Here is a 23,487-nt window from a genome sequence, read left to right on the forward strand (position 1 = left end):
CCCTTTATCAATTCTGTTAGTAAAATCCTCAAAAAACTCCAACAGGTTCATCAAATATGATTTCCCATTCAGAAATCCATGTTGACTATGCCCAATCAGGTTATTATTCTCCAAGTGTCCATTTATCATATCCTTTAGAATAGATTCTAGCATTTTCCCTACTACTGATGTAAGGCTAACAGGTCTGTAGTTCCCTGTTTTCTCTCTTCCTCCCTTCTTAAATAGCGGGGTGACATTTGCAACCTTCCAATCTGCAGGAACCGTTCCAGAATCTATAGGATTTTTGAAGATGATCACCAATGCATCCACTATCTCCATAGCTACCTCTTTCAACACTCTGGGATGTGGAATATCAGGTCCTGGTTACTTATCAACCTTCAGCCCCATTAATTTCTCCAATACAACCTTCTTACTAATACTAATTTCCTTCAATTCCTCATTCCCCCTAATCCCTTGGATCTCTAATTCTGGGAGATTTCTGTTATCTTCCTCAGTGAAGGCAGACACAAAGTATCATTTAGCTTCTCTGATATTTCTCTAATCCCCCTTATAAATTGTCCTGACCATGCCTATAATGGACCCACGTTTGCCTTAGCCAAATGTTTTCTTTTAACATATCTATAGAAGCTTTTACAGTCTGTTTTATGTTCTTTGCTAGTTTACATTCATATTCTATTCACCCTTTATCAGTTTCAGGGTGAAAATTGTCAAAAAAAGAGAGGGGGCTGTTTGCCTCTATGCCATTTTCTCTCATTATATAAAGATGTTAAAGTTCTTACGGTATAGATAGACCAATAATTGTTTCCAAAAACAGAATGCAAGTTTAATCCTTCTAAAATTCCTATCTTTTTTTTGAAGGCAAAGCAGAAACGGCTGACTTTGGCAAAGATTTGCATATGGCGAATTGCAGAATTGCCAAGGAGCGAAACGGGAAGAATGAAGAAGCGAAGAGGAAATAAGGAGGAAGACGAAGGGAGAGGAAGAGTACGTGATTTTTTCATTTCATTATGGATACGTTTGAGAATTTAACTGGTAGTGCGGCAAATCTGTCCCAGAACAAGATCAACTGCACCAATGCTTCCTTGCACATCAAGATCGGGTACTTTATTATAGAGGTATTAATAGCGTTCTTTGCTGTTCTTGGGAATATCATTATCTGCTTTGTCGTCGCCAGGAACAGGAAGTTGTGGACAGCGACCAATTACTTCCTGGTGTCACTGGCTGTGGCGGACATATTAGTTGGGGCTGTGGGCATCCCCTCCGCCTTGCTGTCAGACCTAGGCCTGCCCAGCTGCAGTTACTACCTCTGTGTCCTGATGCTGTGCACTCTGCTCATCCTGACTCAAGCATCCATCTTTGGGCTGTTTGCCATTGCCGTTGAGCGCTACATCGCCATCATGAAGCCGTTCCGTTACCAGGTCCTGGTGACGCCCAGGAATGCCGGCCTCACGATTGTGACTTCCTGGCTACTGGCAGTTGTCATTGGGCTGGTGCCTCTGATGGGTTGGCGCAAAATGCCCGCGTTCGACAAAGGATGCCTCTTCGATAATGTGATCGACCAGACCTACATGGTGTACTTCAATTTTATTGGCTGCATGCTGCTGCCACTACTCATCATGTTCGTCATCTATGCCAAGATATTCCTCGCGGTCAAAAAGCAGATCCGTAGAATAGCCGAGAGGCACATCGACATCAGCGCAGAGGAAAAGCGTCGGAAAATCATCTGTAAGGAGTTCCAGACAGCGATGTCGCTCTTCATCATTCTCTTCTGCTTCACCCTGAGCTGGATTCCCCTGCACATCCTGAACTGCGTCAAGCTCACCTGCCCAAAATGCAACATCCCAGCTTCCCTGATGCTGACCACAATCATTCTGTCCCATGTCAACTCAGTAGTCAACCCAATCATCTATGTCTTCAAGATAAAGACCTTCTGGGATGCTTTCAAAGATATATTCCCATGCATATCCTACATCACAGTAATTAGAAAGGATTCCAATTCAGATTTTACAGGAATGAATAAGATCAAGTCATCCAGGGACAGGAACAGTGCATTGCCGGGCGTGTAGAATTAATGAAAAGATCCAGTCTTTAGTCGGATTGGGGATGACCCAGTCGTGCGTAACTCACTCTCTATTTATGCATTTGCTGTTTAGTTAATTGTATTTCTATTTAATTGTACATTTCTGATAACGCTACAATGCATTCACCAAACCAAGACTCATGAATGTAACTGCTCAGAAGTAACATTATATACGGAGAAAGTTTTGAAGTGAGGAAAGATATTATGAAGGGTGATGTTTGTTAATAAGTTGCCTTTGAGCTACTTAAGATTTTTTTTATTCATCCACAGGATGTGGGCATCACTGGCAAGGCCAGCATTTATTGCCCATCCCTAATTGCCCTTGAGAAGGTGAATACAACTGAGTGGCTTGCTTGGCCATTTCAGAGGGTGGTTAAGAGTCAACCTCATTGCTGTGGGAATGGAGTCACATGTAGGTCAGAATAGGTTAAGACGGTAGATTTCCTTCCCTAAAAAGGACATTTGTGAACCAGAAGAGTTTTATGACAATCCAATAGTTTCTTGGTCAACATTACTGAGACTAGCTTTTTATTCCAGATCCCCACCTGCCATGGTGGAGTTAAACTTGCGTCTCCAGGTCATTAGTCTGGGCCTCTAGATGCTACCATGCCCTGTTGCTTTTCTGGCCTTTGCCACCAGCTGGCAGCTCCAGGTTTGGGCAGGACTTTCCTGTCAGTCTTCCAAATCTTCAGTTATGTGGAGAGGCTGGAGAAGCTGGGGTTGTTCTCCTTGGAGCAGAGCAGGTTAAGAGGAGATTTTTGGAGGTGATTAAAATCATGAAGGGCTTTGATAGCATAAATAAGGAGGAAATGTTTCCATTGGCAGAAGGGTCGGTAACCAGAGCACACAGATTTGAGGTGATTGGCAAAAGAAGCAGAGGCAACATGAAGAAACACTCTTTTTACGCAGCGAGTTGTTGTGATCTGGAACACGCTGCCTGAAAGGGTGGTGGAAGCAGATTCAATAATAAATTTCAAAAGGAAATTGGATAAGTGCTTGAAGGGGCAAAGTTTACAGGGCTATGGGGAAAGAGCAGGGTAGTGGGACTAACTGAATAACTCTACCAAAGTGATGGGCCAAATGGCCATGTTCTGTGTGTATGATTGTAGGCTCTTTATTGGCTGTGTTACTAATCCAATTAAAACTCTTTACAAAAAAATCACGGCTGCCACATGTGAAGTGGGCAATGGCAGGAAAGGAAAAATGAAAAATATAAACAATGGGAAAGAGGGGTTGGAATGGGTAAGTGGCCATGAGTAAAACAGTTTCAAAAAGCAAAGTTAGTGAGGAACTAAAAAAGAATGAAAAAGGAACAGCAGGGTTAGCACTGATCCCATCATCCATTTTAGAAGAGGGTCAGAGGATCAGCAGTGCGATATGCTTTCCAGCACAGAAACAGGCCATTCAGCCCAAATGGTCCGTGCTGGTGCTTATGCTCCACATGTCTGCTCCCTCCCACCCCTTTTTAAACCACACTATCAACATATCCTTCTATTCCTTCCTCCCTCATGTAGTTATCTAGCTTCCCCTTAAATGCATCTATGCTATTCACCTCAACCATTCCACATGGTAGTGAGTTCTACAGTCTGGGTAAAGCAGTTTCTCTCGAATTCCTTAATAGATTTATTGGTGTCTGTCTTATATTGATGGCGCCTAGTTCTGATCTCTCCCACAGGTGGAAACTTCTCTAAGTCTACCTTATCAACCATTTCATAATGTTAGAAGACCTCTATTCTGTCACCGCTCAGACGTCTCTGTTCTAGAGGAAAGAGCCCCAGCCTGTTCAATCTTTCCTAGAGATCTGGAGAGTATTGTAACCTATCCCTGACTCACAGGCTGCAATTTTAACTCCCCAGCCCTGTTACGCCCCATGTAAATCAGGTGGGGAGCTATTAAAATTGGGGCAGTTATTTACCCCCTCTAATCCCGCGGCTTCCCTCCCTGTCCCAGGCTGAACCTGCAGCCAGGCGAGCAGGACATCCGTAGGAAGGAAGTGGGGTCACACTTTAAGTATGGAGATTGGGTCCATTGAAGTGATCGGAACCTGATCTCTTTTCATGTCCAAGGTCTGAGCGAGGGGCAGCAGCAATGGTTTCCCCATCAGGCCAGTTCCTGTTGTGAGGAAGGGGTGAGGGGGTGGTGGCTTGTGGATCAACAGGAGTGGGAGTGTTCATCCTGGCCTCAAAAGGAAGGCTTAGGTTTCCCTGGCAGCCCCGTGCCCTGGGCCCCTCCCCACTACCATGATCACTTCCAATGGCCAACCCACCCACATTGTGATTACCCCCTGCCATTGCCCACCCCCCATTCCTCACTTCTCACGCCCTTCTATTGGCCACGTTGGTTCAAGAGTTGGAGAAAATGCATTCACATGAGGCCCGGCTGTTAAGATTAGCTCCAGGGGTACATAATCTAGGCCAACACTCCAGCACAGTAGTGTGCGAGTACTGCACTGTTGGGAGTGTCATTTGTTTGGATGGTATCTTAAACCATTGAGCTCTCAGATAGAGGTAAACGATCCCATGGCACTAATTCAAAGACGAGCAGGGGAGATCTTCCCAGTGTCCTGGTCATTATTTATTCCTTAATCAACACCTGAAAACAGATTATCTAGTCGTTATCATATTGCTGTGTTTGGGATCTTGCTGTGCACAAATTGGCTGTCCCATTTCCGACATGACAACGGTGGCGTCACTTCAAAAATACTTAATTTGCTGTAAAACACTTTGAGACACCATGAGGTTGTGAACGGCGCTATATTCTTTCTTTCTTACATATGCATTAGTCAACACTTGGAGGAGAGAATAGAAAGAATGGTGAGCTTTTCTAGCTTGTTGGGTGCAGTTTTGATTGCTGATGTGGCTTAGTGGTTCGATAAATTATTTTCAGTGGTTTGTTTGACGATATCTATCTCAACCCTCTCCTATTTCTGCCCTATCACAGACCTTCCCTTTTGTTCTTCTCTTCCCCCTACCCCTTCATTTGCTCAATGTCTATTACATTTCTAACCTTTGCCAGTTCTGATGAAAGGTCACAGACCTGAAACGTTAACTCTGTTTCTCTCTCCACAGATTCTGCCAGATCTGCTGTGTAATTCCAGCACTTACTGTTTTTTTCATTTCTATCTCAACCCAGTTTCTTTCATTAGAATCGTACAAGTTTATATAATGGAAGGAGATCACTGAGCCTTTCATCTCTGTGTCAGCTGTTCGTTAGTTCAGTCTCTCCAGAGTCCCACATCATTCTCGCCATCAAATATGTACCTCTCTGGCAGTCTCCTCTCTCGTGAGATGATGCTTTACGCCTTGGTGGTCAACTTGTGTTAAACATCTCCTGATGTGGCTCAGGATGCCCATTCTGGCATGGCAGTCTCTGCCACACGTGCTGCAGTTGAAGGCAGCGGGCTCAGAAGATGCAGGATTCACTGGCCTCTATTTTCCTGGGTCTTCTTCTCAGCCAGCTGAGCATTCCGTTTCTCCTCGCCTGTTCCGACGCCACCTCCGAGCAGCCGGAGTCCTGGCCGACAGCGGCTGTCTCCCAGTTGGCTGTGTCCATGTCCGCCATCTTCCTATCTCGCTTGTAGGTGTCCTTGTAGCGGAGGAATGGGCATCCAGCAGTGGCCAGTTCATTGTGCAGAAGTCTTTGGGCATACGGCTGTCATCCAGCCAATGAACATGTCCGAGCCATCACAGACGTCGTTGGTTTAATAATGAGTGTACGCTGACGGAATTAGCATGCTCCAGGACCTCTGAGTTAATACAATTTGTTCTGCCAAGCGATGCCAAGAATACGTCTGAGACAGCGCAGGTGGAAACGTTTATCTACATTTCCCGTAAAAGATGTTTTGGTCTTTCTGCCTGAACCACTCCTCGTGGCAAAGCAAATATAATGGGCCGAATGGCCTCCTTCTGCCTGGTATTATTCTGTGACACTATGTTGTAACAACTCGTCGTGTCAAGAAATTTCCTTGACTCCCCTCACTCTCCTATTAGCAATTTTCAATTAATCTCTTGTCACTGTCTACTCAAGCTGAGAAGGTCATTATTCCCTATTCACCCTATCATATCCCTTCTGTTACTCTCGTTTCACCCTTCACTGCTAAGTGGAAATAGTTCTAATATTTCAATTCTATCCTCATAACTATACCTTCTCATCCCGAGAATAATCCTGCTGGACCCATGTTATATACTCTCAATGGTTACATTCTCCAGTCTATAACTTTGCACACTCTCCTCTACAGCAGCCTAACTAATTGCTTGTACAAGCAACTTCTTATCTTCCCTGCCCCAGTCATAAGGCTTTCTTCATGCCTTTATCTTTGTACACGCACACTCACAATTTCCCACTGCTAACCTGTTTTCTAACCTTTCTGCAAGTTAATTTAGAAACATAGAAAAATTTACAGCACAGAAGGAGGCCACTCGGCCCATCGTGCCTGTGCTGGCCAGAAAAGAGCTGTCCTGCCTAATCCCATTTTCCAGCTCTTGGTTACGGCACTTCAGGTGCATGTCCAAGTGTGTTTTAAATGCGATGAGGGTTTCCTCCTCTACCACCCTTTCCAGACCCCAACCACCCTCTGGATGAAACATTCCTCCTGCACTCCTCTCTAATCCTTCTGCACATTAATTTACTTTCTTAACCATCTTATCTACATTTCTTGCTACCTCCAAGGTCTCTCTGTTCCTTTACACCTCTATATTCCCTTGCATTGATTGCCTCCCCACCCGCCCAACACCCCCTACCCTCCTACATTACTACCAAATGCATTACCTCACATTTTGGGAGCGCTCACTTTGTATTTTGCTAAACATTACCTTTTTTCATCCAGTGCCCTTATCTTGGGGTCTTTATTGTTCTTTGCTATTGTTACATTAAACCTAACTCCTTTGTTGTTGCTTTTTCTCACATCAGTTACTTGTTCCACTTCATTTCCCAAGACACAATCAAGCAATGCTCCTTAACTTGCTGCACTGGAACCAGGAAACATCCTTGGCTGCTTTCTAAAAAGCATTGGGGATTAGGAGAAAACTCTCCACTGGCTGCACATATACCTGGTACAGAGGAAGATGGTTGCAGTTGTTGGAGGTCAATCATGTCAGCCCCAGGACAATGCTGCAGGAATTTCTCAGGGCAAAGCCCTTGTCCCAACTAACTCCAGCAATAACCTCTCTCCATCACAAGGTCAAAAGTGGGGCAGTTTAGTGATGATTGCACAGTTTCACTCGCTGTTCCATGCCTGAAAGCAGCAAAACTTGGACAATGTCCAGGCTTGTGCTGATAAGAGCAGCAAGTAACATCACATCACACAAGTCCAAGCAGTAACCATCTCCAACAAGAGGCAGCCTCACTATCTCAATTTGACACTCAGTGGAATTGCCATCTTTAAGTCCCCTACCATCAACATCCTGGCGGTCACAATTGGCCAGAGACTCAACTGGAATGGATTGTTGGTTTTGGGAATATATTTACCTAGCGCACTCAGTATTATGCCTTTAAAGGTGTTCCAGTTTTCTTCTACTGAAGTGTTCTTAAACTGCACCATCAGCCCCCTCACCCCCATCCCCCAGTCTATTTGGATTAATTATTAACTAATTTCATCAAATTTGGCCCATTTGACCTATGTGAGTAGCTGCTTAAGTATTTCTGATCCCTAGATCATGTTAAACGTTAGTATTTTATGTTTACTTTTTCCCACAGAGATGCAATGACTTTCACCTGGTCTTTTTAGTGCAGAAAGGTTGCATCTATTTAGTTAAGAGCAGTCAATGAATCTCAATACTTCCAGCACTTTCTGTTTTTATTTCAGATTTCCAGCATCTGCAGTATTTTGCTTTTACTCAAAATACTTTGTTATGTCAAACATTTTGATCTGATGCGGCAGTCAGTAAACATCACATGTGATACAACGAGCATTAATCCTCGATATAGCAACAAAAGGTATGACTGTCTTTGTCGTAGGTTTTTGACTTTACTTCAACAATGCAAGCTTCCTGTTATTGCTAATATGTATATGTGTTCTATTTATAGCTAATGTTGCGGTGTGACGTCTATTGATTTAGCTACTTTCTAATGTTAGCTTCTAGACTAGGTGCCACATTTCCACAAATGTCAGCCTCTGAGAGAGTGGCCTGAAAAAAAAAGAGAATGAATTTGTGTTGATGTCGTGCCTTTCACAACGTTTCAAAATGCTTTACAGCCAATGACGTATTTTCAAAGTGTGCTCACTGTAGCTAGAGGGAGGCCAATGTCTTTCCTTCACAAAGAGAGAGGCAACAGCAGTCGCATCATCCGTTGAGTTCTTCCCAATGATTCCTGGCTGCTGGACACAGACTGAAACAGTCAGAGCCCTGTGGCCCTGTCTACAACAGTATAGTCTACATAGACCTCCAAAATAAGAGAATGATGGAAACTAGGTCAATGGCTATGTGGAATGTGCTAGATTCCAAGCTGGTGGGATTTGAAGCCCAAGTAGGACAGAACTTCAACAAGAGATTCTGGAGTCCTGCTTGTCTTACATTTGAGGGGAGAGAGACACAGGAAGAAGCTTCTAGAACGTTTTCTCCAGAGCGTGAATAAATTGATAAAGTCCATGATGGGGCTGGGTGCGTATGCGAAGGATTGGGTTTTAGAACTTTTGTGTGCCTTTCCTCATTCACCGTAACCACCTCGTCCCATTTCTGCACCATTGCTTGTCTCCATGTCGAGTTCACCACCACCAAAATCCTCACCCCTCACTTGAGGACTTTCCAACTCCACTTCACTCACATTCTCCTGTCTAATCTCTCAAAGTTCCACTCTTACACAAACGCCAACTGATGCAGATGTTTGCCACCTGTATTTCTACCCTGCACTGAGTCAGTCTTCAGCCCCTGCCCTCCCTGACCTCCCCATCCTCCAGTGCATTGATTTCAAAACACTTGTCCATGGTCCTGGAAGATGGCATTTCCATTACTGCAAATTCATCCTCAGATGACTCGCACCCCATGGGACAGGGACAGGGGCACAGACAGAGCAGTTCAGCTGTCTTACCTTAGAGAATTAACGAGCGCAGAAAACTTCCTGTTTGCCAGTGTCATGAATATATGCATTTCTTTTTAATTCTGTCTCTCTTGCTTTCTTTCTCCATCACCCTGACTCCCTCACTTTTTTCTTCTTTGTCTCTCACTCTTTCCATCTCCCTTTCATCTTTTATCTATTTCTCTCCACATAGAACACCCTATTTCTCTTTTTAACTGACATCTCCTTCTTCCATTCTCCCCCTCGTTTCTTTTTCTGTTTTTCACATTTCCCTCTTTCTGTTTTCCTTCCCCCCCCCCTCTCTCCCTCATTTTCTCCATTTCTCTCTTTCTGCCACTTTATTTCTCCTGTTCCCCTCTCTCATGCTGTCTTTCTTTTCTGCTCTTTTTCCACATTCTGCCTCCCCCTCACATCACCTGATTTCTCAGAAGGGGTGTCTAATTTCTAATTTAAATTTAACAGGTTCAAGTGTGTGGAAGGCAAACCACAAAAAAAACCCAGAAATTAAAAATCTGTGTAATGGTGGTTTTGAAGGGGTGATTATCTGTAAGTATCTAAGCTCAGACATTGTAGGTAGCTGAGGCAACACCAGATTTCTATTTAGGGGATCTTATATTATAGGGCACTCAGTGATATCATTCTATAGAGGCAGTCACTTGATCTTTCCATTCATCATTGCACCTACACCCTGGCCCTGTCATATTACTAATTCTGTTTGGAATTTAAATCATTTTCCCTATTACCTCATTTTGTGGTTGGGGTAATATTTTGCTTTATAATGCTCCTGTGAAGCACCTTGGGATATTTTACTCCAACTACAACTTGCATTTATATAGTGCCTTTAACATAGTGTCAAAACCAGAAACAATCTATTAACCAAACTTGCTGGATCTACGTGGGGCGCTGCTGCCACAAAACTCAGCACTTGCCCGATCATACTCAACAGCAGAGTACTGTGCACCTGTCTGGCATAGGTCACACATCATACACATCTTGTGGATACTCAAATGAATGCAACAGTGCGCATCATAACTGGAACCCTCTGCTCAACACCCCTCCCCTGGCTTCCTGTCCTCACAAACATCATTCCCCCACACATCTGCCAACCGGCAGAAACCCACAAGCTGGTTGCAACCATCCGTCCTGCACTTCACTTACCACTCCATAATGACATTTTCAATCCACCTACTGCCCGCCTTCCATCACACGACCCATGCATTTCGAGGTGGACAAAATGCAAATTTGCTGTACCCACCTCATCTACATCATTGTAGCTTAGGGCCAAGTGGGTCCAGCACTGCTGTCATGCCCTGGAACTCCAACCTGCAGGGTTGAGATATATCTGTCCTTTGTAATAAAGATCTTATCATTTCTCAATCACAATTAACACAGATCATGGAAAAGCCAAATCTTATTAGGTGGATTGTGTTTAGTCCTGACACCACTGCCATTGGAACAATTTGATGTTTTTTTCAGCCTAATCAGGGCTGTAATACAGGGCCCCAATCCAGTAGGGGGTTGAGTTACCAACCCTTCAGCACTGTCGGTGGCAGGGCCATCACTTTATGGAACTCCCAAATGTTTGGGAGATGGTGGCTTACTGGTAATGTCACTAGACTAGTAATTCAGAGACCCAGATTATTTCTCTGGGGACGTGGGTTCAAATCCCACCATGGTAGCTGGTGGAATTTAAATTCAATTAATTAATGAAAATCTGGAATTGAACGCTAGTCTCAGTGATGGTGGCTATTGAGTGTCATAAAAACCCATCTGGCCACTCATGCCCTTTAGGAAGGAAATCTGCCTTCCTTGTCTAGCCTACATGTGACTCCGGACCTAAAGCAATGTGGTTGACTCTTAACTGCCCTCTGAAATGGCCGAGCAAGCTGCCATTCAGTTGTACAAAACCGTTACACAAAAGTTGAAAAGGAATAAAATGGGACAGAACCTCCAGCACCTAACATCGACCTAGTCATGGGAAATGACACTGGTGAAACCAACCGTGTCGACGCTGAAAAGCCCTCCTTACTAACATCTGGGGAGATTTGTCCCACAGACTAGTCAAGCAACAGCCTGACATAGTCATATTCATGGAAAGATACCTTACCTCCAATGTCCCAGACATCACCATCCATGGGTATGCCTAGTCCCACCAGCAGGTGGCGGCAAAGTGGTATACAGTCGGAGTGGGGAGTTGCCCTGGGAGTCCTCAACATTGACTCTGGACCCCATCAAGTTAAACATGGGCAAGGAAACCTCCTGCTGATTACCACCTCTACTCCTCCATGTTGAATACCACTTAGAAGAAACAGTGCGGGTAGCGAGGGCACAAAATGTACTCTTGGTTGTGGATTTCAATGTCCATTACCAAGAGTGGCCACTACTGACTGAGCTAGCAGAGTGCTGAAGGACGTATCTGCCAGACTGCGTCTGCGGCAGGGGTGAGACAACCAACAAGCAGGAAAAACCTACAAGACCTTGTCCCCACCAATCTACCAGTTGTAGATGCATCTGTCCATGACCGCATTGGTAGGAGAGACCACCACACAAGTCTTATAAAACCAAAGTCCCATCTGCATGCTGATGATACCCTCCGTCATGTTGTGCGGCACTACCATGGTGTTAAATGGAATAAATTAAGAACAGATCTGGCAGCTCAAAAACTGGGCATCCATGAGGTGCTGTGCACCATCAGCAGCAGCAGAATTGTAGTCAAACACAATGTGTAACCACATGACTTGGAATATCCCCCTCTCTGCCATTACCATCAAAGCAGGGGATCAACCCTTGTTCAATGATGAGAGCAGGACAGCGTGCCAGGAGCAGTACCAGGCATGCCTAAAAACGAGATGTCAACCTGGTGAAGCTACAACACAGGACTACTTGCATGCCAAACAGCAGAAGCAGCATGCAACAGGCAGAGATAAGTGATACCATAACCAACTCATCAGATCTAAGCTCTGCAGTCCTGCCATATCCAGTCGTTGATGGTGGGGACAATTAAATAACTAACGGGAGGAGGAGGCTCCACAAATACCCCATTCTCAATGATGGGGGAGCCCAGCAATCAGTGCAAAAGATAAGGATGAAGCATTCGCAACCATCTTCAGCCAAAAGTGCCAAGTGGATGATCCATCTTGGCCTCCTCCTGAGGTCCGCAGCATCACAGATTCCAGTCTTCAGCCAATCCGATTCACTCCACGTGACATCAAGAATTGGCTGAAGGCACTGGATACAGCAAAGGCTATGGGCCCTGACAACATCCCGACTGTAGTACTGAAGATTTGTGTTGCAGAACTAGCCGTGCCCCTGGCCAAGATGTTCCAGTACAGCTACAGCACTGGCATCTAACCGACAATATGGAAAATTGCCCAGGTATGTCCTATCCTATCCTAGCACAGTATTATTAGAAAAAGTCGACATGGTCTCACTAAAGAGAAATCCTGTTTGACAAATTTATTAGCGTTTTTTGAGGGTGTAACTAGTAGGATAGATTTTTTAAAATCTATTCGTTCATGGGATGTGGGCATCGCTGGCTAGGCCACCATTTATTGCCTATCCCTAATTGCCCTTGAGAAGGTGGTGGTGAGCTGCCTTTTTGGACCACTGCAGTCCTTGGGGTGTAGGCCCACCCACAGTGCTGTTTGGAAGGGAGTTCCAGGATTTTGACCCAGCGACAGTGGAGGAACAGCGATATAGTTCCAAGTCAGGATGGTGTGCGGCTTGGAAGGGACTTGCAGGTGGTGGTGTTCCCATGCATCTGCTGCCCTTGTCCTAGGTGGTGGAGGTCACAGGTTTGGAAGGTGTTGTCGAAGGGGCCTTGGCGAGTTTCTGTGGTGCATCTTGTAGATGGTACACACTGCTGCCACTGTGCGTCGGTGTTGGAGGGAGTGAATGTTGAAGGTGGTGGATGGGTTGCCAATCAAGCAGGCTGGTTTGTCTTGGATGGTGTCTCTAGGGCATTTAGGGATGGACAACAAATGCTGGCCTTGTCAGTGTCGCCAATATTCCATGAATGGATAAACAAAAATGTGACAGTGATGATTTTATTGTCAAGAATTTTCAATGGACTAATAACACAGCCAATAAGGAGCCCAGGATCATACACACAGAAGAAGGCTATTTGCCCAACTCTTTGGTAGATTTGGCTAGTCCCAAGACCCAGCGACGCTCACATCCCATGAAACAAATAAAAAAACTCCATTTGCCTCTCTTCCTCCCTCCTCTTCAACCAAGTTTTCAGTCACCAAAGGCTCAGTGCCCACTCCTCTCCCTACACTGTAAAGAGCTTTGGATTATTTTCAATTTTATAAATGCACCTTCCTGGTCTGTGTGGCTGAGCGAGTCACAGGGGAAACTCGCTGAAGCATCAGATGAACTTACTTTTAACAATAATCGCTTGCATTTATATAGCCTTTAATGTAGTAAAACATCCCAACATGCCTTGCTGGAGTGATTATTAAACAAAATTTGACACTAAGCTACATAAGGAGATATTAGGACCGGCGACCAAAAGCTTGGTTGGAGAGGTCGGTTTTAAGGAGCATCTTAAAGGAGGGAGAGAGGAGGGAATTCCAGAGCGTCGGGCCCAGGCAGCTGAAGGCATGGCCACCAATGGTGGAGCAATTAAATTTGGGGATGCTCAAGAGGCTGGAATTGGAGGAGCGCAGAGATCTCGGAGGTTTGTGGGGCTGGAGGAGACTATAAAGATAGCTGGGGGTGGGTTGGGATGGTGATGTCATGGCGGGATTTGCACAGAAGAAAAGTAGACTACTTAAAGGAAATTTAGAGAGATACAACACTGAAACAGACCCTTCAGCCCACTGAGTCTGTGCCAACCAACAACCACCCATTTATACTTTCTTTTTTTCTTTCTTTTGGGCCTCCTTATCTCGAGAGACAATGGATACGCGCCTGGAGGTGGTCAGTGGTTTGTGAAGCAGCGCCTGGAGTGGCTATAAAGGCCAATTCTGGAGTGACAGGCTCTTCCACAGGTGCTGCAGAGAAATTTGTTTGTTGGGGCTGTTGCACAGTTGGCTCTCCCCTTGCGCCTCTGTCTTTTTTCCTGCCAACTACTAAGTTTCTTCGACTCGCCACAATTTAGCCCTGTCTTTATGGCTGCCCGCCAGCTCTGGCGAATGCTGGCAACTGACTCCCACGACTTGTGATCAATGTCACACGATTTCATGTCGCGTTTGCAGACGTCTTTATAACGGAGACATGGACGGCCGGTGGGTCTGATACCAGTGGCGAGCTCGCTGTACAATGTGTCTTTGGGGATCCTGCCATCTTCCATGCGGCTCACATGGCCAAGCCATCTCAAGCGCCGCTGACTCAGTAGTGTGTATAAGCTGGGGGTGTTGGCCGCTTCAAGGACTTCTGTGTTGGAGATATAGTCCTGCCACCTGATGCCAAGTATTCTCCGAAGGCAGCGAAGATGGAATGAATTGAGACGTCGCTCTTGGCTGGCATACGTTGTCCAGGCCTCGCTGCCGTAGAGCAAGGTACTGAGGACACAGGCCTGATACACTCGGACTTTTGTGTTCCGTGTCAGTGCGCCATTTTCCCACACTCTCTTGGCCAGTCTGGACATAGCAGTGGAAGCCTTACCCATGCGCTTGTTGATTTCTGCATCTAGAGACAGGTTACTGGTGATAGTTGAGCCTAGGTAGGTGAACTCTTGAACCACTTCCAGAGCGTGGTCGCCAATATTGATGGATGGAGCATTTCTGACATCCTGCCCCATGATGTTCGTTTTCTTGAGGCTGATGGTTAGGCCAAATTCATTGCAGGCAGACGCAAACCTGTCGATGAGACTCTGCAGGCATTCTTCAGTGTGAGATGTTAAAGCAGCATCGTCAGCAAAGAGGAGTTCTCTGATGAGGACTTTCCGTATTTTGGACTTCGCTCTTAGACGGGCAAGGTTGAACAACCTGCCCCCTGATCTTGTGTGGAGGAAAATTCCTTCTTCAGAGGATTTGAACGCATGTGAAAGCAGCAGGGAGAAGAAAATCCCAAAAAGTGTGGGTGCGAGAACACAGCCCTGTTTCACACCACTCAGGATAGGAAAGGGCTCTGATGAGGAGCCACCATGTTGAATTGTGCCTTTCATATTGTCATGGAATGAGGTGATGATACTTAGTAGCTTTGGTGGACATCCGATCTTTTCTAGTAGTCTGAAGAGACCACGTCTGCTGACGAGGTCAAAGGCTTTGGTGAGATCAATGAAAGCAATGTAGAGGGGCATCTGTTGTTCACGGCATTTCTCCTGTATCTGACGAAGGGAGAACAGCATGTCAATAGTCGATCTCTCTGCACGAAAGCCACACTGTGCCTCAGGGTAGACGCGCTCGGCCAGCTTCTGGAGCCTGTTCAGAGCGACTCGAGCAAAGACTTTCCCCACTATGCTGAGCAGGGAGATTCCACGGTAGTTGTTGCAGTCACCGCGGTCACCTTTGTTTTTATAGAGGGTGATGATGTTGGCATCGCGCATGTCCTGGGGTACTGCTCCCTCGTCCCAGCACAGGCATAGCAGTTCATGTAGTGCTGAGAGTATAGCAGGCTTGGCACTCTTGATTATTTCAGGGGTAATGCTGTCCTTCCCAGGGGCTTTTCCGCTGGCTAGGGAATCAATGGCATCACTGAGTTCCGATTTGGTTGGCTGTATGTCCAGCTCATCCATGACTGGTAGAGGCTGGGCTGCATTGAGGGCAGTCTCAGTGACAGCATTCTCCCTGGAGTACAGTTCTAGGTAGTGCTCAACCCAGCGGTCCATTTGTTTGCGTTGGTCAGTGATTATGTCCCCCGATTTAGATTTGAGGGGGGTGATCTTCTTGATGGTTGGCCCAAGAGCTCTCTTCATGCCATCATACATTCCTCTGATGTTTCCGGTGTCTGAGGCCAGCTGAATATGACTGCATAGGTGTTGCCAGTAGTCGTTTGCGCAACGCCTAGCTGTTCTTTGTGCAGTACTTCTGGCTGCTTTAAGTGCTGCGGATGTTAAATCGCTGGGGGCTTTCTTGTAGTTCAAAAGTGCAATGCGCTTAGCGGCTATGACAGGTTCCAGCTCTTCATTATGAGATTGAAACCAGTCTGCATTTCTCTTCGCACTTTTACTAATACTACATTAATCCCATATTACCTACCACAATCCCACCACCTACCTACACTAGGGGCAATTTGCAATGGCCAATTTACCTATCAACCTGCAGGTCTTTGGCTGTGGGAAAGAAACCAGAGCACCCAGCGGAAACCCACGCATTCACAGGGAGAGCTTGCAAACTCTGCACAGGCAGTACCCAGAATCAAACCCAGCTTGCTGGAGCTGTGAGACTGCAGTGCTAACCACTACACCACTGTGCCACCCTAAAGCGAAGCTGTTTGTTCACTCACTTTAGCGAGGTGATAGTGCTGCTAGTTTCAGTGCTGGGTACTGGCAGCAGTGACATTTACCTGAAGCCTAATAGAATCAGTGTCAGATAGAGAGTGAGGGATGCTGCCACATTAATAACCATTTCACAGATCACTGGGACATTTAAAAGCTGCAACATCACTGCATAAGCCAGGAACGTCAGCTGAAAGTTACTGTAGGTAAAAGAAGATTGAGTAACGCGATTTACTATTTTCTGCCTGTAATATATCAGTCACGCTCACTGGGAAAGTCCACCAAGAAGGGAAAACTGAAGTTTTAGCACATTTTAGGCGGAAGTCCCACAGGAAACAAAAATGAGATCTGAACGTGTGTAAAAAAATGTGGTTTTACAGGGCAGTTTGATTGATGTCTTTGGAATGGAGTTGTGTTCTGGTGGTTACAGTGCATTCAATTAGGAGAATGTGTAGGAGCATAGGAACAGGAGTAGGCCATTCAGCCCACCGAGCCTGTTCCACAAATGACCAATTCTACAGAGGTGATAAATCTTCCACTCCACCCCACCGTGGAAAATTTTTTTTTTTATACACTATAAACAAATTTATCCAAGCTAGACTTTATGAATTTGCTTTATTTTGCAGTATTTCAGTAGAGGCGCTGATCAGTTATTGGGACGACCCTCCACACAATCTTCCATCCAAGCTTTAACTCCCCAGGTGGCTATGATTTATATGGGAACCCAGATTTATAAACGGTCAGCAAGCTATTTGACCATGGGGGGAGAACATGATTGTCCTTAACCACTCGCTCATCCAGCAGGGCTCACTGCTACTCATCATGGTACAGGAATCCCTGAAAGGTTTTATTTTTCCCTGGAGCGTTATAAAGCAAAATTTGATACCGAGCCACATAAGGAGATATTACATGTGGAAACTGACGCTGTACTTTCAGATGATGTTGCCGAGGGGCAGCATGTTGATGAGAAGTTAGAGGGAGCCAAGGATAGATCCTTGAGGGAACACCAGGGGTAACGGTGCAGGAGCAGGAAGAGAAGCCACACTCTGGCTACGATTCGATAGATAAAAATGGAACTAGGCGAGTGCTGGACGATGGTGGAGAGACATTGGAGGAGGATGGTGTGGTCAACTGTCACAGACACATAAAAGATTAATAGAGAGTGCAGGCACTTGTACGTTGTACCAAGGTCCTGTCTGCTTTTCTGGAGGATGCTAATGATCCTAAGGTTCTATTCCAGGCAATGGAAGTGAGTAAAGGGAGGGCTGTGTAAGGGGCAGAGAATTGGATGCCACCCATTATACAAGATTCCGCTAAGCTGGTACAATCCACATTGTCTCCATACTGGCTTTTGATGCTTCTTAAATTGCATTAACCTGACACTGCCTGCTTACTGGCTTTACAACAGTTTGCATTTAACAGTAAAACGTCCCATGACGCTTCAAAGGAGTATTAGCAAACATGATTTGACACTGAGCCACATAAGGGAATATTAGGACAGGTGAGAGGTAGGTGTTAAGGAGTATCTTAAAAGAGGAAAAGTGGGGGGGAAGAGGTTTAGGGAGGGAATTTCAAAGATTAGGGTCTCGGCAGCTGAAGGCACAGCCGCCATTGGTGGAGTGATGTAAATTGGGGATCTGAAAGAGGCCAGAATTGGAGGAGCAGAACAACATAAGTCAGCAAGCATAGAAATACTTTACAAAGGATTCCATATTTACCCTTGGGAATGTGATGATGGTGGGCCTTCCATGGGGTGAAGGTGCTCCCACAGTGATGTCATGGAGGGAGTTTGAGGATTTTGACTCAGTGACTTTGAAGGAACGGTGATATAGTTCCAAGTCCGGATGGTGTGTGGCTTGGAGGAGAACTTGCAGGTGGTGGTGTTCCCATGCATCTGCTGCCCTTGACCTTCTAGCTGGTGGAGGTCGCGGGTTTGGAAGGTGCTGTCAAAGGAAACCTTGGCAAGTCGCTGCAGTGCATCCGAAGAATAGCACACACTGTCACTGTGGTGCAAATGTGATCAGATATCAGGAATTTCTTCTTCACAGAGAAGGTTTGAGAAATGGAACAAACACCCAGATTGAGAAGGGGAGACAAAGAGTTCAGAATCATTTAAGACATAGTCAGATCCTTAAATGGGAGGAGTGTTTTAAAGTGATGTGTTGGGGAGAAGATCGCTCCTTATTTCAATTTTTTGTTTGATATGTCTCAATTTCTCACTATCTTCTCTGATTGTTGTTTACTTGTCTTTCTCTCTTGGAGGCCTGGGAGTGGTGGTGGTCAGGGGCACAGAGACCGGAAGAGGGAATGTTGTTAGAGGGCTAGGTGGGGGATATGGGGGCAGACCCTGGGTGGGGGGGTTGGAGGCCAAGATGGAGGGGATGATAGAGGCCTGGGGGAGTGTGCTGGAAAGCTCAGGAGAGAGGTCAGAGGCTGAAGGGGGCTCTTGAATCTCTGTTGGAGTGGAACTTGGGGGAGGAGTTTGGAGGCTATGGAAGGTGGGGGGTTCAGAGGCGGAGGTGGGGTGGTAGGGGTCAAAAATCTTGGAGGTGAGATCAGAGGCCTCGTGGGAGAGGTTGGGGGGACATTAGAAGGGTCAGGGGATGTTCGATTGCAAGGCTAGTACATTAGATCCAGCAGGTAAGTGTAAAGGCACTTATCCCTGGAACCAGCAGAACTCACTTTCTTTAGCTGACGGGGTTATCGAGGATCGAGAAACCTGGTTGGCTAGAGCCAAATTTAAAATTGTGGATCAATATCAGGTTTACGGCCTCATTAAAAGATTTAAATTGCCAATCCACCTCCTCGGAGTGGGTTCGTTGTCCACCCGTTTGCCCCGCCTCTGTTCAAACAAGAAATGGGCAGGTTGGAGGTACATAGGGGTCAGATTTCCAAATTTTAACCGTTTAACTTCCCATCGAACCCATACCTTTTGCGTGGTTTAAAACAATGCCCTCCAAAGAATAGCAAGCCAAAACTAAAAATGATCAGTTACGATATCAGTGGATCAGTTATTGGATCAATGAGTCATGTCCAAGATCAATGGGTCAGATACAGGATCAATAGGTCAGTTACAGGATCAATGGGTCAGTTATTGGATCAATGTGTCAGTTACAGAATCAATGGATCAGCTACTGGTTCAATGGGTCAGTTATTGGATCAATGAGTCAGTTACAGGATCGATGGGTCAGTTATTGGATCAATGGGTCAGTTACAGGATCAATGGGTCAGTTATTGGATCAATGAATCAGTTACAGGATCGATGGGTCAGTTATTGGATCAATGAGTCAGTTATTGGGTCAATGGGTCAGTTACAGGATTAATGTGTCAGTAATTGGGTCAATGGGTCAGTTCAAGGATCAGTGGGTCAGTTGTTGGATCAATGAGTCAGTTATTGGATCAATGTGTCAGTTATTGGATCAAACAGTTAGTTACAGGATCAATGGGTCAGTTATTGGACCAATGGGTCAGTTATTGGACCAATGGGTCAGTTGTTGGATCAATGAGTCAGTTATTGGACCAATGGGTCAGTTATTGGATCAATGTGTCAGTTACAGGAGCAATGGGTCAGTTATTGGATCAGTGGAGTCAATTATTGGATCAGTGGAGTCAGCTACAGGGTCAATGGGCAGGATCTTGCACTTTGGGTCGGGACTCCGATGTTAGGGTCAAATGGGGGTCACAACCCTGCACTGTGTGGGGAATAGTCACCGGCAGTGATTTTCCCTGAACTGGCCAATCAGTGGCAGAATAATGGGCTAAGCATCCAATTAAGAATGGCGAGTGGGGTTTTGAAGCTGGAGGGCCAATTTGAGGCCCTTCAGCTCAAAATGAGCAGCAGCTTGCAGTTCAGCTAAGAGAGAGAGGGGAGAGCACCCCCATTTTGAGGTGCCTTCTCTCCAACTTTCTAAACTTGTGAATTTAAAAATGCCCTCAGCAGCTGCCCCACCATTGTGGAGGGGGAACCTCTCCATAGGGTGGCCTGCGGATGCAGCTGAAACTAGGCAGACAGGAAGGGTCTCAAAGCCTGCCTAAGAGCTGTCTCCCAGTCTGCCACCAGGAGGCCTCCTCCAGGCAGCTGGCCTAGTCCCCACACCTCGGGGTGTCTGCAGGCCGACTGGAAAATTCCATTTGGTCTCTGACAATAGGCTTTTTTTTTATTCATTTGTGGAATGTGAACGTCGCTGGCTAGACCAGTATTTATTGCCCATCTCTAATTGCCCTTGAGAAAGTTATTGGATTAATTGGTCAGTTACTGGATCAGTGGGTCAGTTATTGGATCAATGGGTCAGTTACTGGATCAATCGGTTAGTTATTGGATCAGTGGCTCAGTTACTGGATCAGTGGCTCAGTTACTGGATCAATGAGTCAGTTACAAGGGCTAATGGATCTGTTATTGGATCAATGGGTCAGTTATTGGATCAATGAGTCAGTTACAAGGGCTCATGGGTCAGTTATTGGATCATTGGGTAAGTTATTGGATCATTGGGTCAGTTATTGGATCAATGGGTCAGTTACAAGGGCTAATGGGTCAGTTACTGGGACAATGGGTCAATCTGAGAGTCATTTGGTCAGTGTAAGACATGTGCCACGCTACATGGATTGTGGTTTGAAATCGTTTGTGTTTGAAGGAATTAGGATCACGTAGAGTGCTATAAATGTTGTGTAATGTGAAGAGAAATCTGCCCGGTCAGCAGAATCTGGATTAATGATTCAGCCTGGGGGAGCTGGGTGAAAACTCAGCACAGAGACACTGAGCCAAGTCATCAAAGAACAAGCTGACCTACAGTATAACTATTTATGGATTGAAATGTAAATTCAACAAAAAATTACCTCCGTGGGAAGGAAGGCAATATAAAATAAAGGATAGAATTCTCAAGGGGGTGCAGCAGCAGAGGGACCTGGGGGTATTTGTGCACAAATCATTGAAAGTGGCAGGGCAGGTTGAAAAAGTGGTTAATAAGGCAAATGTGATTTATAAATAGAGGCATAGAGTACAAAAAGAAGGAAGTAATGGTGAAAACACTGGTTTGACGTCAACTGGAGTACTGTGCCCAATTCTGGGAACTGCACTTGAGGAAGGATGTGAGGGCCTTACAGAGGGTGCAGAAAAGATTTACAAGAATGGTTCCAGGGATGAGGGATGTCAGTTATATGGATAGATTGGAGAAGCTGGGGAAGTTCTCCTTAGAGAATATAAGGTTGAGAGGGCATTTGATTGAGGTGTTCAAAATAATGATAGATCTGGACAGAGTGGAGAGGGAGAAACTGTTGCCATTGGCGAAAGATTCACAAACCAGAGGTCACTAATTGAAGGGGAATGCAATCGAGCCAGAGGCGACATGAGGAAAACTTTTTCACGCAGCGAGTGGTTAGGATCTGAAATGCACTGTCTGAGAGTGTGCTGGAGGCAGATTCAATCAGGGCTTGCAAAAGGGAATTGGACAATTATCTGAAGAGAAAAAAACTTAGCAGGGCTACAGGGGCAAGGCGGGGGAGTGGGACAAGGTGAGTTCCCTTGCAGAGAGCTGGCACAGACCCGATGGGCCGAATGGCCTGCTTCCGTGCTGTAACTATTCTATGATTCAATGATGTGAGGAGTTGAAAGCCCAAAGCAAAGAAAATGGAAGAGGAGGGAGAAGGGCTCAAGTCCGGGGCACTAGACTGACTTGCAACACAGTTTTGAAGTATATTTCCAATTGGTGACGTTCAGGTTTGATCTTTTGGTGCACTCATACGTCATTCCTCTATGTGTTATTTATAGACACTTGTATCATTTAGTAAACTGGAAGTGCATTGAGGTATGCAGCAAAACTTAATGGCGAGTGGGCCGAGGGAAGAGGGGTTGATGGTTAAAGTACGGTCAAAGAGGAGGGCCTTAAAGAGATTTTGAAGCCAGGGTTAGGGATCGGAGGAGATGCTGAGGGCAGGAAATCCGGAAGGTGCTGGTAAGAATTCTGATGGAACACCTGTGCAGCAAGGAAGCATCAGTGGACCAGGGGATGTGCACAGGGCTGGAAAAGGTCACAGAGAGGAGAGATATACGTGGGTGTCAAGATGCTTAACATAAGATGATCTGGTCATTACCACGGCGCTGTTTGTGGGAACTTGCTCTGTGCAAATTGGCTGTCACCTTTCCTGCATTGCAAAGTACTTCATTGGCTGTAAAACGCTTTGGGAGATTCTGAGGTTGTGAACATCCTTTTTCTTAATTATTTCTTTTCTCTCTGGTTCTTCCTGCTACCTACCACCCCCTCTCCCTACTCTTCTCCCTGAAAGTAATGACTCCCTGTGCTTCCAAGGTTGCCAACCTGAACCCTACCCATGTGGCCAAAACAATATGAATCGGTCCAGACCCGTTATTTATTGATTCTCAGGATATTCAGCCCCTTCAGTGGCCCATCTCTAATTGCCCTGGCCAGTTCTGTGTACATCTCAGTAGCTTGCCAGGCTACTTCAGAGAGGATTAATATCATGCGGGACTGGAGTCACGTGTAGACTCATAACTGGTACGGGGAGTCAGGCTCACGTCCCTGTAGGACATGAGTGAACCAGTTGGGTTTTGACAGCAACTTGACAGCTTTTTATGAGCATTTCTCTCCTGGTTCCAACCTACAATCGTATTCAATCGTACAAACGGATGAAAGTGATGTGCAGAAAGAGGCCAGCGGGTTCATCAAGCCTGCTGCGTATCGTGGACTGAAGCTAGTCGCGCTGGCGGTGCTCCCGGTGCCAAGCTGAAAGGGCGGTGAGAATCCCACCTCGGTCATTTGGAGACACCCGGCAGCAGCACTGCTAGTACTACAAGAGGCCTTGGACCCAGGCCCAGCACTGAAGACATGATGCAGGATCGCCAGGGCCAGACCAGCAGGCCCTGGCTTTGGGGATGAGAGTTGGTGTTGAGAGCAAGGGGAGAGGGGTTCAGGGAGGTGGGTTGTTTGCCAGCAGGCCTCTGTGGGTCACAGATTGCCTACAGAGGAGGGCCCCTGCCCCACAAGCCTGCAGAGTG

At 46.0% G+C, this 23,487-nt stretch overlaps 1 pseudogene; it reads left to right on the forward strand.

Annotated features, from left to right (window-relative positions):
• The window catches only part of LOC137353050 (adenosine receptor A1 pseudogene), a 52,106-nt pseudogene extending 48,923 nt beyond the window's left edge, over window positions 1-3,183 (forward strand).
• The last annotated feature ends 20,304 nt before the right edge of the window (window positions 3,184-23,487 follow it).

The sequence above is a fragment of the Heterodontus francisci genome, chromosome 40 (genome assembly GCF_036365525.1).
Source record: "Heterodontus francisci isolate sHetFra1 chromosome 40, sHetFra1.hap1, whole genome shotgun sequence".
Lineage (NCBI taxonomy): Eukaryota > Metazoa > Chordata > Chondrichthyes > Heterodontiformes > Heterodontidae > Heterodontus > Heterodontus francisci.